This window comes from Mesoplodon mirus (assembly GCF_964341445.2).
Source record: "Mesoplodon mirus genome assembly, chromosome: 3".
In the NCBI taxonomy this organism is placed as follows: domain Eukaryota; kingdom Metazoa; phylum Chordata; class Mammalia; order Artiodactyla; family Ziphiidae; genus Mesoplodon; species Mesoplodon mirus.
In genome coordinates this window covers 142,023,845-142,037,239 of record NC_138978.1, presented here as the reverse complement: position 1 = coordinate 142,037,239, position 13,395 = coordinate 142,023,845, and the positions used below count along the sequence as shown (strand labels likewise).

The 13,395-nt window shown below is 39.4% G+C and overlaps 1 pseudogene across 1 annotated transcript in view; it reads right to left on the bottom strand.

Annotated features, from left to right (window-relative positions):
* LOC309799283 overlaps positions 1 to 13,395 on the bottom strand; it is a 67,675-nt pseudogene that overhangs the window by 50,073 nt on the left and 4,207 nt on the right. The gene's annotated exons all lie outside the window — the stretch shown is intronic.

The window sequence follows — 13,395 nt, the reverse complement described above, 5'->3', positions numbered from 1 at the left end:
TCCGGGTTGTCTCTAGATTTTCCCCATTATGTAAGTATCCCTCATTGGACTTGCGGGTGCCTGATTTTATGCACACTTCTGTGCAAGGCACAGTACTGGCAGAGGGCAGGTGCCTAGAAGTAAAAGTCTTTGGTCAAAGAGCAAGAGAGTTTTGAACTTTGATGGACGCTGCAAACCTCACTCCAAAATTGAACACATTTATTATACTTAACATAGGCAAAGTGTGTTTGTTCCCTCGTCTACACCAGATGTTATCAGTCTTTAGAATTTCTGCCCATCAGAGGGGAAGAAAATCCCATGGTTTTAATCTGCATTTCCTAAAGAAGTTGGCCCCTCTTCAACTGTCTAGTAGCCAGCTGTGTTTCTTCCGAGTTGTTTGCTCATACAGGTAGAAACCACCCCCTGCCTTTTTAAAATTTGCTTATCCTTTTTCATTTATTTGTGGGTTCTTCTCTATATCAACAGTAACCTTTATATGTTAATACACTACCCAACTTTGGTGTCTGTCATTTTGTTTTGTTTACGTCTTGAACTGTAGAAAAGTTTTAAATTTTCATGGAATTAAATATCTTTTACTTTATGGCTTCTGAGTTTTATGGCTTACTTAGGAAGGCTTCTGTACTCCCTACACTTACACAGAAATTCTCTCCTGTATTTTATATTTGCTTCTTGCATTTAGTTGCCTTTGCATCTTTTCGACTGACTAGAATTTGTGTATGCTATGATGCAAATATCTAATTTCTGTTTAAATGAATTATCAATGCTTCAATCAATCAATTAGACAAAAAGTCAACTTAGACTGTAAAATTGTCTAAGTTAAAATACAATTCTCAAGTAAACAGGGACCTGTTTCTGGGCTTTTCCTCCGATCTCTGTTTCCCTCTGCCCGTGGCTTTATACGTTAATTGATCGTATGTTAACATTACATTTTATTAATGTTAACATATATGTTTAAAATGTTTCATCTATCCTTTTGCACTAACTTTTTCAGGAGAACACTGAACTGGCTTCTAGATATTTACTAATTTTTGTGACTATTGCAAATGGGATCTTTCCTTGTTTTTCAGTGTTATTTCTGGCTTATGGGAAAGTAACTGACTTCTACTAAGACACAACTGATGACAATTCTGAACATGATCATTTCTAGTTTTTCCACTGATTCCTGCATTTTGAAAAAACAGTCATTATCATCTGTGATTTTTGTTGTTTCCTTAGTAAAGGCTCTGGAAACAGCCCCCCCCCCACCAATCTCCCCATGTTCTTATCCTGCCTGATCCCAGTTCCCCGCTGCACCTGACCCTAACCTGTCTGCACTGCGGTAAAACACTGTCTGTTCACAGGGTTCTGATGACAATAAAAGGTATTCATACCTGTAAAGTGCCAAGGGCTCTGCCTACTTTATTTTATTTTGGGGTTGTCAACAGACACATCACATGCTTCCCTCTTTCCTAAGGCCTGGACCCCACATGGAAGGGAGAAAAGGTGACCTCGTATCTGGATATGGATTTTGTCACTTCAAGAGCTTTATCATATTAAAATTAATATCTAATAAATATTAAACACTATGTGTCAGGAACATCCTAGGTACGTTCCATAAGAACCACAAATAATATTAACAGCTTACCGTTAAGGAAGTAATTAACCGTTAAGGAATAACCATTAAAGCTGTTTTAATTTTAGCACACCAGAAAATATAAGGGGTATAAGTTCTAGTAGCATTAAAAAAAAGAAAGAGGGCTTCCATGGTGGCGCAGTGGTTGACAGTCCGCCTGCCGATGCAGGGGACACGGGTTCGTGCCCCGGTCCGGGAGGATCCCACATGCCGCGGAGCTGCTGGGCCCGTGAGCCATGGCCGCTGAGCCTGCGCGTCCGGAGCCTGTGCTCCGCAACAGTGAGAGGCCCGCGTACCGCAAAAAAAAAAAGAAAGAAAAAAAGAGTTACCAATTCTAATAGTAGCTTTTCCTTTTCGACCACTTTCCAAAATTATAGTTCTCTTTTTCCGTCTAGAAGCTTTGGATGGTTCCTTCACCGATGGAGAAGTTATCCACTGGTACTGAGAGAGAAATGATAAATATGCCATTTAAGTTCCAGGTAGTTTAGGAGGGTTTGATCTTCATTAGAAATTACGATATTTTAAGTTAATAAAAGGTCTTCAATCTGCATTTCTGGGAAGCTAAATTAAAGCATCACACAACATTTTCAAAGACAGAAAAGCCATTTCATTTGACTAAAAACTTAGTTTTAAGATGGCAGAAAGTACCTTGATAATTTTCTTTTAAGAAGGAAAGAGGGGCTTCCCTGGTGGCGCAGTGGTTGAGAGTCCGCCTGCCGATGCAGGGGACATGGGTTCGTGCCCCGGTCCGGGAGGATCCCACGTGCCGCGGAGCGGCTGGGCCCGTGAGCCATGGCCGCTGGGCCTGCGCGTCCGGAGCCTGTGCTCCGCAGCGGGAGAGGCCACAACAGGGAGAGGCCCGCATACCGCAAAAAAAAAAAAAAAAAAAAAAAAGAAGGAAAGAAAAACAAGCCATTAAAGAGAAATTCTTCCGAGAGAATTAAAACATGTTATATACCTCTGACTTGGCACTCCTTCCATTCTGGAGACCTTTTTTGGTAACTGCTTTCAGCACAGAATGACTTAAAGTAAAATAAATTGAAATTAGAGTAATTATTTCCCAATGAGTGGCTATTTCCATTTAAAACCAAAAGCCAACTAATTATTGCTTTTCCCATAAAATTAAATAGGAAATCTACATTATGTAATTATACACTTATTTCCCCCTTTGTGTATTCTAATTTCTTCCTCAAAAACCTAAGATGCCATCTTGCAGACTGCCCACAGTGGCTACTATTTTGGCAGCAGCAAAGGTCAGCTTTAAACATTTTGCATCTAAAGTGGCTTTAGATACCTTTGGATAGAAAGTACAGTCTGAGCACCATCCAGACGCTTAGATACCTAAAGGGCATCCAAGATAACAAACCAAAGTCCTGATATATTCCCTCAAAAGCTGCTCCTCCCATCAGCCCCCTTCTTCTAAGTGATAGCACCCAGTTGCACACATAATCATCAACGACTTGTCTCCTTGTTACTGTTTCCTTCATACCCCACATCTAACCTATCTGCAGGTCTTGATAGCTACACCCTCAAAACACAACCTGAATTCAACCACTTTTCACTTGCTCCAAACTTCCAACCTAACCTAGGCCATAAACATCTCTTATTTGGAGCACTGTGACAGTCTCCTAACTGGTCTCCCTGTTTCTCTTCTTTATCCTCCCAAGTCCATTCTCTATACCAGGTCACCTTATTCATACACTATTTGGATCATGCCTTTTTCCAGTTCAAACCCCTCTACTCATTTAGAATAATCCACATCTTTACTCTGGCCTTCAAGACTTTACAAGAGCAGACCCCTGGCTAGCTCCTTGACCTCATGTCATACCACACTCTTCTTCACTCGGTACTCTGGCCATGTTGGCCTCCTTGCTTTTCCTTAAATACTCCACCCACCTACATGCCTGCATACTCATTGCCTCCTTGTCCTGGAATGTGCTTACTCCAGTTCTTCCACGGCTTGCTCCTCTCTTCATTCATGTCCCTGTTCAAATGCCACTTCTCCAGTGAAGCTGTCCCCTAACAAACCTATCCAATGGAGTCCTACCTGCTCTCCCTCGCTCTCCTTACTTTAAGATATTTTTGCACTTCCTACCCTCTAAAATTATATTACGTATCGGTTTACTCATTTCTATCTGAACTCCCTCACTCTCCTTACTTTAAGATATTTTTGCACTTCCTACTCTCTAAAATTATATTACTTATCTGTTTACTCATTTCTATCTGAACTCCTTCACTAGAATGTAAGCTCCACGAGGGCAAGACTTTTGTCTGTCTGGTTCACTGCTTTATCCCTAGTGCCTAAACCCATATCTGGCACACAGAAGATATTTAAAAAATTGCTTGTGATTCTGACAAATGAATAAAGTGCTCCTGGCAAGAACTCAGAGGTTGCACAGGAAAAAATGCTCTTGGTGGAAGTAGGCTTAGTATCTAGGTTCACCTCTATTCAGAGTCGAGATAAGAACAATTTACAAGTAAAATTCACTTTAATTACTACATTATCTGCTAAAAACATAAGGGAAGTGCAACACTAGAAAAGTACAGTTGAAGCTTGAACAACATGGGTTTGAACCTCGCGGGTCCATTGACACACGCATAGTTTTCAATAAATATGTACTATCGTCCTACACGATCCAAGGTTGGTTGAATCCACAGATGTGGAACCACTGACTATAAACTTATACCCAGATTTTCAACTGCGTAGGGGTCGGCACCACTAACCCCATGTTGTTCAAGGGCCAACTGTGTGTGATGAGCAAAGTTAAACACATTAAATTTTTAAAAACTGTCAATACGTGAACAAATTCTTTTTGTTTTGCTACGTGTTTATCAATTTCAAAAAAGTGACCACATACCAACAAGTGGATTTTTTCTTATATCCAGAACGAGCAGAGTTCTGTTGGTTTCAAGGGCCTTTAGTAAAGCCTTTGCTCCTTCACTGGTGAGGCCACACTGCTACAGGTCAAGTGCTTTCGATGAAAGACAAAGGTCACTTCCTAACTCTACAGATTTAACATATAGACAACTCTCATTTTCTCACGTGTGGAAGAGTCCTGCACAAGACAAGTCATGGCAGGTTTGTAATTTTGGGTATGGAAAAAAACAGAAACGTATATGCACACACATAATGCATGATCCAGTTTAAAAACCTCTTCTTGAATGTGCAATGATAACCCTGGCTTTAGTATCAATAAATCATCCAACATATTTTACAATTACAGAACTGAAGAATAACTGTATATAACGTATGAGCAAAAAGCATCACAAAATGAATCTCAGTTCATAATTAGCAAGGGCGGCAGAGGCATGTAAACCTCACAAGCAAAACCTGGTGGAGCTCAGAAATGCACTGCATTCTTTTGATCATGATCTTCAGCTCCAAATCACACTTGAAACTAGCTAAAAGGGGAAAACAAAATAGAAGAAATGTAATAACTGTTAGTTTTAGAGGAAAAAAGGACAAGTCTAAGAGGATACAAATAATAACAAATTCAAACAATGTGTGAATAGAGAATACATAGTAAAAACCTATCATGAAAGTATGATGGTCAAGAACTCTCTCCATAAAAAGTCAGACAAAAACCAGAAACACTGAACATGAATTCTAGTAGTTCTGGGGCTGAACAACCTACTCATTTAAACCAAAGGGATCATCACCAAAGCACAGGTATTAAAAAATATTACATGAAAGGAAACTACGATGAGTCTTTTTTTTAAGTGTTGTGTGGACCATCACATTAAAATAACTGGAGTCTTTCAACACCCCCATGACACACAGAAATAGCAAGTAAGACATACAGATCTGACAGGATATGATACAACCCTTACAAACTCTCACTACAGAAGAATGGACACAGGGTATAATTAACCAAATAGCCAAATTAATACAAACAGCCAGTAAACCTCACCAGTAAATCAAATGAATACAAAATAAAACAAAATGTAGTTATTTTCCTATCAGATGAAGCCAAGATTCTGTAAGAAAAGCCTTTAAATAATGTCTATACCCTTTTGATCCAACAACTCTCTTTCTAAGAATTTAACCAAAAGAAATAGTCAGAGATATAGGTAAGGATATATATCAGAGTACTATTTGTAACTGAAAAACTGGACAAAGCTTATATACAAGCATGGATAAGCTACGTGCACTGTGGCATATTCATATAGTGAAATACTGAACAATCACAAAAAATGATGCAGGAGATGCAAATTTACTGACTTGCTAAAATGCTCATACTAAATTAATTGAAAAAAGTTATAAAATTTGGAGTAATCCCACTTGCATAGAAAATGGAGAGGTACTCGTTTTTGTAGTCTTACATTTTTTTACAAGTGCTACAAGCCACTGTTTGTGAGAGGCAGGCTTCACATCTACTGTTGGGGTGGACTATAAATTGGCATAGCATTTCTGGGTGGTAATTTGGCCATGTGTATCAAAAGTCTTAAAAATATGTCACACTTAGTCATTCCACTTGTAGTACCTTATTCTACAGAAGTAATCCCGATGGACACAGAGATGTATATACAACGTATTCACATTGTTTCTGACAGGGAAAAGCAAACTGTCTAAATCAAATTGCAAAGAATTGATTAAACTATGGGACATCAATACGACGCAATACTACATGATACATCATTAAGTGAAAAAAGCAGGAATATGAAATAGCAAGTATACTACAATTCTATTTTTGTAATCCCTAAGTGTACAAATATATTTGTAGGAAAAAAAGACTGAAAGTATATACACCAAAATGAACAGTGATTATGTCTGGGTATTAAAATTACAGGTAATTGTTCTCTTGTTACTCTGTATTTTCTATAAAGGATATACGCAACTCTTAAAGAAAGTTTAAAAGCAAAATAAAAGCTATCAGTAAAATGAGGCTTTAAAAAATCCTATCACAATAGTATCATGCCCAAAGCTAAGCATATTTCATATTAAAAATTCAATATTTTCAATTTTAGAATTTACCTCTAAGCCATAAATCCTCACTAAGAGATTCTGCCAAAGCACTTGCACCCAGGTCACCAATGAGCGTGATGCAGTTCAGAGTGATGCGCCTCAAACCAGCCATACAGTCAAGATCAGGTCTCCTGGAACGAAGACTCTCAGCCCAGGTTTCTTCATGCTTTCTGGTAGTCTGATATGTCAAAGATTTAATGGGATGAAATTAAGATGCCTGAATAAGGAAACAGGGTGTGCCTACTGAGTATGGCTTATTATGTCAGAGATTTACACACACACACATATCAAGCATATATGCCAGGAGCATCAACCTGAGAAATTCAACAGTCACTTCTGGTTTACGAGTCCAGTGACCCAGATTCTACTCGGTCAGTGATTAGATTCTAGCCACTGGATAGCCTGTTTCTGAACACTTATGTAAAGTTGGACAACTCAATTACAGTCTATGAATTATTTTCCTTATCTTCTAAGTCAGGGAATTGGTTCTAAATTCTATCATTGCTGAGGCTCTAAATTTCATCATTCTGTCCTCCAATGGTCTCCAAACACCTGACTGGGCAAACCATAAGAAAACTTTCTAATATGCATCTTATTTATTAACAAATTATATACACAAAGTTCCATACATATAATTTATGTACATGATAAACTACACAGATTTTTTAAAATAATACAAAGGTAAAAATGTTCTAATATTTTCTTTTCCTAACTCCTAAGGCATTATTTTATTTTACTTATTTTTTATAAAGATTTATTTATTTGTTTGTTTGGCTGTGCCAGGTCTTTAGTTGCAGCATGCCGGATATTTTAGTTGGGGCATGTGGGCTCTTAGTTATGGCAGGCACGTGGGATCTAGTTCCTGGAGCAGGGATCGAACCCAAGCCCCCTGCATTGGGAGCACATAGTGTTAACTGCTGGACTGCCAGGGAAGTCTCAAGCATTATTTTAAAAACTATATTTACAAAATGTATATCTCACATGCTACCTAGGGTATGCACACAAGCTTTAGAGGCCTGGACTATGCACAGCCAGTTTGATGTGCCTTGGAAAAATAATGGTTTGACATTTAAGCAAAAGTACTGTCTTAAAGACATTCAGTTCTTTATATTCATAAAGTAAATTTTGGTAACAGGGAACACTGACTGTAAATGAAAAAAGTCTTACTACATTCTTGAAAAAATAAAAGACTCAAAGTGCCTTTGTTACTCTAAAAGGAAAATCATTAGTGTCATTTTTCTATTAACAATAACTTATAAAAGCTCCAAGGAGAAACAACAGCAATCACTTACACAGTGCTTAGTATGTGCCAGGCACTATTTATACAAATGAGTGCATTTAAACCTCATAATGAGGCATAGAGGTTAAGTGATTTGCCCATGGTCACTAGCTATGAAATGGGAGAAAGGGAATTTGAACCTAGGCCACTTGGCTTCGGCACCCAAGTTCTTGACTGTTTTCTACCTCAGGGGTCAATGGACTTGCCCTGTATAGGCTCAAAGAATTTTTCAATTTTTAAAATCTAAATTTAAACATTTCCAGATTTGTGGGCTATACAGTTTCTGTTGCAACTACTCTGCCCCACTGGCGTAGGGTGAAAGTAGCCATAACTACCATGTAAACAATGGGTGCGACTATGTTCCAAAAAAACTTCCTTTACAAAACCAGGCAACGGGCTGCATCTGGCCTACCAGCCAGAGTTTACCTATCCCTGAGCTGCATCATCAAACTATTAAAAAGCCTTCATATCAAATTATTAAATAACTTTAGGCCTAAATACAGTCATAATAACCACTGTAAAGTTTTAAGGTATCATTTTAAAAACTGTATTTACAAATTGCTGATGTACTGATTTTTTTTTTGTACTGATTTTTATTAGTTTAAAAACTACAGCAGCTAATAAACACTTGATTCATTTAAGTCTTGAAGACTATAACGGCATAGTTTCTTCACAGTATTACAATAAATGTTTTCAGTAAAAAAAATACATAAAAGTATTATTAGGTATTATATATTAAATCTCTTATTTCTAAAATTAAGTGGACTATCTTTATTAAATGGTAGAATCCCAAACTGAAAAGTGGTCATATTCTTTCAGCAAAATGAAAGCTGCACTCACATGTATCAAAAGACAAAAAATAGGGCTTCCCTGGTGGCGCAGTGGTTGAGAGTCCGCCTGCCGATGCAGGGGACACGGGTTCGTGCCCCGGTCCGGGAAGATCCCACATGCCACGGAGGGGCTAGGCCCGTGAGCCATGGCCGCTGAGCCTGTGCGTCCGGAGCCTGTGCTCCGCGACGGGAGAGGCCACAACAGTACCGCAAAAAAAAAAAAAAAAAAGACAAAAATTAACTGCCCTCTGTATCAATATATTAATGTGTTTCAATCACGTATGTTTTCATGAAAGTTTAAACATAAAATCACCTTTAAGATCTAGGCCATGTGATCTGCTCCCTGCCATGTCAGAATACACCCCGTGAAGTTTACTTAACTTGTCTTAAGTGTGATAGAATTCTTTATACCTTGACAAATAACTAAAAGGAAAAAAAAAATCCACACACACAATAAGATGAAGAGCCTATACATTTGTCAATCTTGACTTATTTGCTTTTCTTGAGTCAATTGGAGGTTTATAGCCACATTCTCAAAATCATTAACTACAATCTGCCCAAACAGGTAATTGACGAACAGATGCATTCTAAAACTTGTCAGTAACAAAGTGCTATTCCAGTTTACAGCAACAGTTTAATTCTATTTAGATACTAAAACTGAATACACTGAATACTGCAAACTTTATTCCCAACCACTCAGCAAAGTACTACATACCTTTTCAGATATAGGGAAAAAAAGAAAAAAAGAAAAAGCATAAGATTCTTCCTATTTTCATTTCCAAAGATACATCCCAATCTTAATGATCAATCAGTGATTTAAACGTCAACTATAAACCCAGTATTTTATTAGCTGCTATGCAGTATACTAGAGCAATAGAAGAGAGAGGACCTCAAACTCTCTGTTCCCTCAAATTGAAAAGCAGGCTTCCTGACCCCTCCAGACCACTACTGGACACAGGGAAGGCACACTAATGTTTCAGGACCCCAACCAACAGTCACCTGCTTTGTGATTACTTCCATGACACACCCTCACCAACACCACTGAGTTTGCTGCTCCTACGGGACGTTACATGTATTTACTATTTTAACACATAACACGGTGCATCATAATTATGACTGCAGATAGATGTCCTAACAATTTAAAGAGAATGATGACTTTTTTGCTCTTTACATCTTGCTATTTCCCTTCCCATAATATTTCTTGAAGAGAAACCATAAAAATATAGACAAACACAAAACACAGAAAATATACAAAATGTGTGGTTTGTGGCTTAACACAAAGTTAAGTAAAATTAGTTCTGACAGTATCCAGCATGACAAAATTTCATGGTACAAATGAGAATGGACCAAGGTTTGAGCAGGTACAGGAGACAATCCAGGCATGAACAACACCAAGGAAAGGTAGACAGGAAGTAACATGGTGTGTAGGAAATCACGAGACCAGTCTGATGGGAAGAGACATAAACAAGACTGAAACTCGCTTTCTAAACCTCCATCTCCAATTGGACAATTCACAAGACACAGGTGCACCAAAGTGGCCAAGTTATTCAATCCCTTTAATATGGAGGAAGAGTTTAAAATTTTACTGGTTTAATTTGCCCCAAAAGCAACTATCAAATGTTGGCAGGACACAATGAAGGCTTACCTTTGTTAACATAGTTAAGCCTCTCTCTCTCACAACTAGCCCACTTAGCTCCACGTTCCTTAGCGCACCCGATGCACTTACACAGTGTTTAAGAGCTCTACACAATTGGAAGGTCACATCTTTATTTCTTTTCACAGGAACACGACTTCTGTAAACTTTATTTCTGCCAGAAGCTAAAGCAAAGTTATTGTAAAATAAGTGATTTAAAACACACATTTTATCATCATTAAAAAGCATTTAAAAAAAGCATCTGCTCTGTGCTAAGGATTAGAAACGACTCCTGCCCTTAAAGCCTTCATTAAGGAGGGACATGTGTAAACTCAAAATTTCAATCACATGAGATAAAGAAACATAACCTTTATGCACAGAGGTTCCTTTGGAGGCAGAATGTTATATCCAAGTGATGGCTTCATGATAACCCTGAAGCAGAATCTAGAAAGATGAGGCTATGCAGAGTTGGAGTAGGAGGTGCATTAACTGCAGAGGGAACATCTGTGAAAAGACACTCAAGCCTGACTCCTGCTGGGCACTGTAAATACTGCAGGTGGGGATGACTAAAGACCAGGGGTCCAAGTGTGAGAAGAGACAGAAATGAAAGAGATGTTGGCCCAAGCAAGCCTGGGAGAAAGCATGGCTTGTATCCCACAGGTGGTGAGACCTGGGGCTACCACTGGCTGAGTAAGGGTGCCTCCGCTGATTAGAAAAAGGCTCCCCGCTGCTGAAGGACCGACTAGATAAAGGGAGTGATCACAAAAAGCTCCCCTTCCTCAGGGCAAAGAGCCCTATGAGGCTTGGCCGAACACAGTTCAGATTACACGCCTCCGTGCAGAGCACACGCTGGGCGGCTAGTATGCAGTAACTGTGTGGGCAAGCCATTAGCAGCATTATTTTAAGCACATCTTTTTATGTTAGAAGATCACTTAACCCGAGCAGGCGGATGAACTTAGAGGAACTGAATCCAGGGGCCGTGAACCACCCAGGAGTTTCTGCCATAGTCTGGGCCAAATGTAATATGGATGAAGAAGCAAATTTAGGAGGAGGCCAAAATTTACAAGACAGACCCACTGGATGCAAGACATAAAGAAAGTTCAGTGAAGGAACTCTGAAGAGAATGGGCTCTACAATAAATTTTTCTTACATTCAATGTAAAATATTAGGCAAAATTAAGTACAGTGGCCTTTAAGGTCCCTTCCAGCTCTAATTTCTTTTGATTTCTAACTTATTACTCTGGTTAAGTAAAGTCCCTTCAGAGGTACAGAACAGTTCTTATACCTGAATGGGATGCAAAGAATAATCTGACTTCTCTTCACCAGGGGATGAGTTGAACTGTCCTTGCAGAAGAGGTAACACGAGGTGAGAACCCCAGATCCTGGAAGAGGTCCAGGCACACGATGAGTATTCAGCTTTTTGAAAACAAATGAACAATCATTTCCTCTCCTACATCTTCATACCCTTACTCTGCTGGTTACTTTCTCACAGCTTATAAACATCCTCAAATATACCCACTTAAAAATCTCTCAGACCTATGATTCTTTGGATCTTCTTGTGGGTAACCTAAGTCTCTACCATGCCTTCAAACACCTGTCCTCCCAAAAAGCCCAGATCTGTACCTTGGGTCCAGACCCGTCTACCAGGCCCCTCTAAAGCACTGAAGATGAAGTAAGATCCTCTCGCCACCCCCAATCCCTTTCTACTGTGCTCTGTATCTCTCAAAAAGATGCAGCTGTAAACTGTCACCCACGCTTGCTGCCCTCCCTTTTCTAACTGGTCACCAGGCCTCACCCATTCTCTCTCAGATCTGCAAAATCCAGTCCCACCTTTTATAACTTAAGTGGGACCCTCAGATTACAACTCAGCCTGCACCAAATCAACTGCCTTCCACATGGAGGTCCGAGTGAGCCTCTAAACCACAAGTCCATCTCACTCTTCTTTGGTGTTTCCCACAGCCTTCAGGATAAACACCCAAACTTCTGACAGGACAAACAAGACCCCCTTCTCTTGGGCCCCACTAAGTTTCCAGTATCAACTCTCATTTCTTTCCCAAACCCTGAGTTGCAGTCCTGTACAATAGTTTTGCCATATTTTCTTTTATTTCTCAAACTTCAACACACACTGCTCTCTCCTGCCACCCCAGGAGCTTCTACATATCCTTAGAAAGGATGGCACCTCCTCCAAGAAGCCTACCCTGAACTTTCCCTTCCAAGATTCTGTGCTCTGCAAAGGGGAAAGGTGGGGGGGGGATACATTAGGAGTTTGGGATTAACATATACACACGACTCTATATAAAACAGATAATCAACAAGGACCTACTGCATAGCACAGGGAACTCTACTCCATAGCCTGGAACAAACTGTATGGGAAAAGAATCTGAGAAAGAATGGATATATGAATAACTAAACCACTTTGCTGTACACCTGAAACTAACACAATATTGTACATCAACTAACCTCCAATATAAAATAATAATTAAATTTTAAAAAAAGATTCTGTGCTCTGTAGCACCAGAACTCACTTCTTCCAGAGCACTGACTACTGTGCTTGTGTTTACCTGCCGCCCAGTAGAAGGGGAGATTACCTAGGGCAGAAGCATCGTCTCCAGCAGCTCTTGGTTCTGACAACTCATTCGAGTGCCAGGCTACTTTACACACATAACCTGCTTAATTAATTCTAAGAACCCACAGAAAGAGTGGTTATTAATGTCATTTTACAAGTGTGGGGATTGTAGTCCAAAAGAAGCCTGCCCAGGCCACAGACAGCATAAGCCCTGGACTTCAAACCCTAAGCTGCCTTCACACCGGTGATCTTTGCACTATATGATACGACTATTGAAAAAAAAATTTTTGTCCTGAACCCTGTTTTAATGGAAAGGAAATGAAGCTGGGATATATCCATTCCCTAATCGCTTTGGTGTGTACCAGGCAAAGTCATTCAACAGACCAGGTAACATCTGTGCAACAATTAATGATGCTCCAAACTGTGCTAAGTGTTCTACTTTGTAGAGTCTAGAAGCATTAACACAGTGCATCCTTGTAACCACCACAGAGACTGGGACCTGTTAAGCCC